Below are 6,610 nucleotides of genomic sequence, written 5' to 3'. Positions count from 1 at the left end.
TCCTTTGATGAATATGAAGTGCCCTTCTTCATCTCTTTTGATTGATTTTAATTTGAAGTCTAATTTGTTAGATATTAGGATTGCTACGCCCGCTTGTTTCTTGGGGCCGTTTGATTGGAAGATCTTTTCCCAGCCCTTTACTCTGAGATAACGTCTGTCTTTGGTGTTGAGATGTGTTTCTTGTATGCAGCAGAAGGAAGGGTTCTGTCTTCGTATCCATTCTGCTAGTCTGTGTCTTTTTATAGGCAAGTTGAGGCCGTTGACATTGAGGGATATTAATGACCATTGATTGGTGATCCTTGTTTGCGCTTGATTTATTGTTAGTGAAGTTATTTTGTGTAGTTTCTCCTCCCTTTTTCTTTTGGTGTTTTGTAAAGTATGATTATATATTGCCTGTGTCTTTGTGAATGTAGTTATCTTCCTTGGCTCTAGGTTTTCCTTCTAGCATTTTCTGTAGAGCTGGATTCATGGATACGTATTGTTTAAATCTGGCTTTGTCATGGAATATTTTGTTTTCTCCATCTATGGTAATTGAGAGCTTTGCTGGATATAGTAGTCTGGGCTGGCATCCTTGTTCCCTTAGCGTTTGTAGGACATCTGACCAGGATCTTCTGGCTTTCATCGTTTCCATTGAGAAGTCAGGTGTAATTCGGATAGGTCTGCCTTTGTATGTTACTTGGCCTTTTTCTTTAGCTGCTCTTAATATTTTCTCTTTACTCTGTAGGTTTGATGTTTTGATTATTATATGGCGAGGTGACTTCTTTTTCTGGTCAAGCCTATTTGGTGTTCTGTAAGATTCTTGTACTTTCATAGGCATATCTTTCTTTAGGTTAGGGAAGTTTTCTTCTATGATTTTGTTGAATATGTTTTCTGTACCTTTAAGTTGAAGTTCTTCACCTTCTTCTATACCTATTATTCTCAGGTTTGGCTTCTTCACGGTGTCCCATATTTCCTGGATATTTTGTGTTAAGGATTTGTTGGTTTTGAGATTTTCTTTGGTTGACGACTCTATATCCTCTAATGAGTCTTCAACACCTGAGATTCTCTCTTCTATCTCTTGTATTCTATTGGTGATACTTGCATCTGTAGTTCCAGACCGTTTACCGAGCTTTTCTATTTCCAGCATCCCTTCATTCTGTGTTTTCTTTATCGTTTCTATTTCAGCTTTCAATCCTTCAACTGTTTGAGCTGTTTCCTTAATTTTCTTGGTTGTTTTTTCTTGGTGCTCTTTAGATTCTTCGAGAGATTTGTTTATTTCTTGAATTTTTCCCCCATTTCATGGATTTTTTTGTTTGTTTTTTCTTCTATTTCTTTAAGGGATTTCCTTGTTTCTTCTTTGAGGGTCTCCATCATCTTCATGAGATAATTTTTAAGGTCTGTCTCCTCTTGTTCATCTATGTAGTGCTTTTCGGGTCTTGCTGGTGTTGGATCCCTGGATTCTGGTGGGGTCATGTTGGTGTTTCTATTGCTGAGTGATCTCTTATTCTGTCTTCTTCCCATCTCTTCTTCCAGTGGGTGCTGGTGGGGTCTTTCCGTCTCCACTGGTCTCCTTCCTTACTGCAGCTGAAGCTGGGGATGCTGAAGCTGGACTCGCTGGGGTTGGGGTCTTGGAGGGGCTGATCTCTTTCCTGAAGCTGGACTCCCTGGGGTTGGGTCTTGGAGGGGTTGATGTCTTTCCTGAAGCTGGGCTCGCTGGGTTGGGGTCTTGGAGGGGCTGATCTCTTTCCTGTGTGGGCGGCTCTTCTGGAAGCCGGGAGCGGCCCCGAAGATGGAGGGGGATGGGTGATGGGCGGGCGGTCCCCGCTGGAGACCCAATCTCACCTGAAGCTGGGCTCGCTGGGTTGGGGTCTTGGAGGGGCTGATCTCTTTCCTGTGTGGGCGGCTCTTCTGGAAGCCGGGAGCGGCCCCGAAGATGGAGGGGGATGGGTGATGGGCGGGCGGTCCCCCGCTGGAGACCCAATCTCACCTGAAGCTGGGCTCGCTGGGTTGGGGTCTTGGAGGGGCTGATCTCTTTCCTGTGTGGGCGGCTCTTCTGGAAGCCGGGAGCGGCCCCGAAGATGGAGGGGGAAGGGTGATGGGCGGGCGGTCCCCGCTGGAGACCCAATCTCACCTGAAGCTGGGCTCGCTGGGTTGGGGTCTTGGAGGGGTTGATCTCCTTCCTATGTGGGTGGCTCTTCTGGGAGCCGGGAGCGGCCCCGAAGATGGAGGGAGGGGATGGGTGATGGGCGGGCAGTCCCCGCTGGAGACCCAATCTCACCTGAAGCTGGGCTCGTTGGGTTGGGGTCTTGGAGGGGCTGATCTCTTTCCTGTGTGGGCAGCTCTTCTGGAAGCCAGGAGCGGCCCCAAAGATGGAGGGGGATGGGTGATGGGCAGGCGGTCCCCCGCTGGAGACCCAATCTCACCTGAAGCTGGGCTCGCTGGGTTGGGGTCTTGGAGGGGCTGATCTCTTTCCTGTCTACTGACACTCTTTATAACTATAAGCATTAGTTTTACTAGGTAGCAAAAGGAAGTAGTCATAAACATTAAAACCTAACCCAAGCTTTGGTTTGAAACTTACTACCAAAAATTCTTTCAGAGATACACAAAATAGTAAAAAGTTCTAGTAAAGTCAAAGCCAGGCGGTGGTAGTGCATGCCTTTAACCCCAGCACTTGGGAGGCAGAGGCAGGTGGATCTCTGTGAGTTCCAGCCTGGTCTACAGAGCTAGTTCCAGGGCAGCCAGGACTATTACACAGAGAAACCCTATATTGAAAAATAAAAAAAGTTCAAATAAATTTTTAGAAATGCACTTACATTTTGGAGTTCTATAACTTTTTTTGACCAAAGAATTACAGAACATATCAATGTTTCTCCTGACGACCCAAGGACAGTCCTGCCAGAGTCTCTAAGGACTTACAAATGGGGTCCTAAAGCAAGAGCTTCTTCTCTGAATACTGAATGCCAAAGTTTTTATAAGCAAAAATTTGAAATAATCTACTTCCAGCAGTAAAACATGATGAAATATATATATTAAAAAACCTCATTGAAAACATCCGGGCAGTGGTGGTATATATCTTTAGTCCCAACACTCGGGAGGCAGAGGCAGGCGGATCTCTGTGAGTTCCTGGCCAGCCTGGTCTACAAGAGCGAGTGCCAGAACAGCTAGGGCTACATAGAGAAACCCTGTCTCAGAAAAACAAAAAGAAAGAAAGAAAATGAAAAAATCTCAATGAAAATAAACTTACTTGCTGGGAGTAGTGGCACATACCCACAGTTCTGAATACTCAGGAGGCAGAAGCAAGAGGGTACTTGAGCCAAGGGGTTTAAAACTAGCCTGGACAATACACAGAAGACACTCATCTTGAAACAAAACACACAAATCATTTTCAAGTATTCTGGCACATTATTGAAAAGATGTATAGTGAAGGGCTGAAGAGATGGCCCAGTGGTCAAGAGCACACTGGCTGATCTTCCAGAGGAACCAGTTTGCACATTGTGGTGGCTTGAATAAAAATGCCATGCAAAGACTCATGTTTGAATGCTTAGGGAATAGCGCTATTAGAAGGCGTGGCCTTGTTGGAGGAAGCGTGTCACTGGACATAGGCTTTGGGGTTTCAGATGTTCAAATCAGGCCTAGTGTCTCTCTCTTCCTGCTGCCTGCTGATCAGATGTAGAACTCTCAGTTCCGTCTCCAGCACCATGTCTGCTGGCACACTGCCATACTTCCTCCCATGACAATCATGGACTAAACCTCTGAAACTCTAAGCAAATCTCAATTACATCTTTTCCTTTATAAGAGTTGCTGTGCCGGGCGGTGGTGGCGCACACCTTTAATCCCAGCACTTGGGAGGCAGAGGCAGGCGGATCTCTGTGAGTTCGAGGCCAGGCTGGACCGATAGCCTCTGAAACAATACAGAGAAACCCTGTCTCGTAAAAACCAAAAAAAAAAAGTTGCTGCAATCGGAGTGTTTCTTCACACCAACAGAACGTTAACTAAGACACACACGGTGGCTCACAACCCTTTTCAAGTCCAGTCGCAGGGCAGCTGACACCCTCTTCTGGATTCCCTGGATGCCAGTCACACATGTGGTACACATTTTGTAGACAAAACACCAATACACATAAAATTAAAAAATGTAAAAACATGCATAGAAAAATGTGCAATACAGTGACTTTAAGAACAGGAAAATAAGCCAGGCATTGGTGGCACATGCCTTTAATCCCAGCACTCAGGAGGCAGAGGCAGGTGATCTCTGTGAGTTCGACACCAGCCTGGTCTACAGAGTGAGTACCAGGACAGCCTCCAAAGCAATACAGAGAAATCCTGTCTTGAAATACAAAAAGAAAAAAAAAACAGGAAAATTAAGTCAAGCAATGAAACCAAATAAAATTATGGATCCAGGCTCAGAGGTTAAGCAGCTGTCTACCAAAATTTAGCATATTAAGAATATAGCAATGTGGGGTCTGGAGAGATGGCTCAGCAGGTAAGAGAACTGATGGCTCTTCCAGAGGACCCAAACTCAATTTCCCAGCACCCACATGGCAGCTCACAACTGTCTGTGGCTCTAGTTCCACACAGACTCACATACAGGAAAAAACACCAATGCACATGGAGTAAGAATGAATTTTAAAAAGAATGCAGCAATGCAAGTTAGTAAGGAAATGATTAAACTGATTAGACCACAGGTCCAATCATATAGCACTTTCAAGCCTTAAGCCCCAATTAAATGAAAAACGTTAGAGTGAGACTGGGGAGATGGCTTAAGGGTAAAGTGATGAGGGTCTACACCCTCATAAAGACAGGTGTAGCAGTGCATCTCAGTAAGCCAGAGCCAGAGGAGTGGAGGTCCTGGGGGATCGCTGGCCAGCCAGTCTAGTCCAAACATCAAGTCCCCTGTTGAGTGAGGGAGCCTGTCTGAAAAAATTAGGTGAGAGCAATCAAGGAAGACTCTTGATGCCAACCCCTGACCTCCACATGAAAATGCACACATATACGTACACATGTATACACATAAACCACACACACAATAATTTCTTTTAAAAATGAAAATGATAGTGAAATCACAGAAACAATAAAAGAAGATCAGCTGAATTAAATACGCAACTTGGAAATAAAGAAGGTTATTCTAAGCTTATTAGCAAGGGCAGAAGCACAACACAAAGAAACAAAGATGACTGCAGAATTTCCGAAGCACACATAGGAATAAAAGAAGCTAAAAGAGTCCTTATACTTAGTGGAGATGAACATCCTATTGAGAAACTAAGAAAAGGATCTAATATTCGTGGGGAAATCTATGAAAAAGCAAGCACAAATGTCAATCAATTTAGTAGCAAAAAAGCGAGGTAACCTAAAACAATGTGAAACTGTTCTTTTTTTATTTGGATGACAAATAATAACCAGTGGAGGTTGTATGTGGGCGCTAAATAGAACATTTGCTAAGGGCAACTTAACCAAATATATCTAAGTCCAAAGAAGGTAATTCCACTTCTAGGATCAATGCTGCAGAAGCAACTGAACAAGGTGAACAGCTGTTTTTAAAAACTGCTTTCAAATACATACATGCATACACCATACATAAAGAACAAGGGGGTGGAGACATGAGAGAAAGAAAAAATCTATTTTTAGAGCACTGTTTGAGCCAGCAAGATAGCTCAGTGGATATATGCCCTTGCTGTATAAGCCTGGTGACTTGAGTTTGGATCCCTGGAACCCATGGAAAGGGAAGGCAAAGACCAACACCCAAGGCTATCCTCTGATCTACACACACACAACATGACAAATACCTATACACATGTACCATATACACATACATACATATATACATATGAATAAGTATTTTTAAAAACTACAAATGAGTCTAAAATTCAACACTAGTGGAGAAAATTGCATAACCTATCTGTAGAAGAATTAATAATATATGCCAGGCAGTGGTGGCATATGTCTTTAATCCCAGGACTCAGGAGGAAGAGGCAGGCAGATCTCTGTCAATTCAAGGCCAGCCTGGTCTACAGAGTGAGTGCCTGGACAGTCAAGGCTACAAAGAAAAATTGTCTCAAAAAGCGTGTGTGTGTGTGTGTGTGTGTGTGTGTGTGTGTGTGTGTGCATAAGTAAGTGCTGGCTACGTGCTACATAACATTTCAACAACAGACTCTGTTCACAACAGTGTCCTCCAAAGATTATGCCCCCTGGTAAGGCTACAGTCCTCTTAAGTTAGTATAAGTATACTCCATAGTGTTCACACAAACAAATTTTCCTCATGAAGCATTTCTCTAAAGGTATCTGTCATTAAGTGATATATGACTGTATTGTGAAACTATTAATAATGGCCAAGAACTATTGTAGACACTTATTTTTGTAAAAATTGTTGTGTAGTAGTGGCACATGTTTTTATACCAGCACTCTGGAGGCAGAAGCAGGTGGATCTCTGTGAGTTTAAGGCCAGCCTGGTCTACAGAATGAGTTCCAGGACAGCTAGGGCTACACAGAGAAATTCCATCTCAAAAACAAACAAACAAACAAACTAAGCCGGCGGTGGTGCATGCCTTTAATCCCAGCACTCCAGAGGCAGAGGCAGAGACAGACGGATCTGGGTGAATTCGAGACCAGCCTGGTCTACAAGAGCTAGTTCCAG

This window comes from Mesocricetus auratus, unplaced genomic scaffold (genome assembly GCF_017639785.1).
Source record: "Mesocricetus auratus isolate SY011 unplaced genomic scaffold, BCM_Maur_2.0 contig_3097_pilon_obj, whole genome shotgun sequence".
Classification (NCBI taxonomy): Eukaryota; Metazoa; Chordata; class Mammalia; order Rodentia; family Cricetidae; genus Mesocricetus; species Mesocricetus auratus.
The sequence above is the reverse complement of the archived record's forward strand: the minus strand, read 5'-3'. Positions refer to the sequence as shown.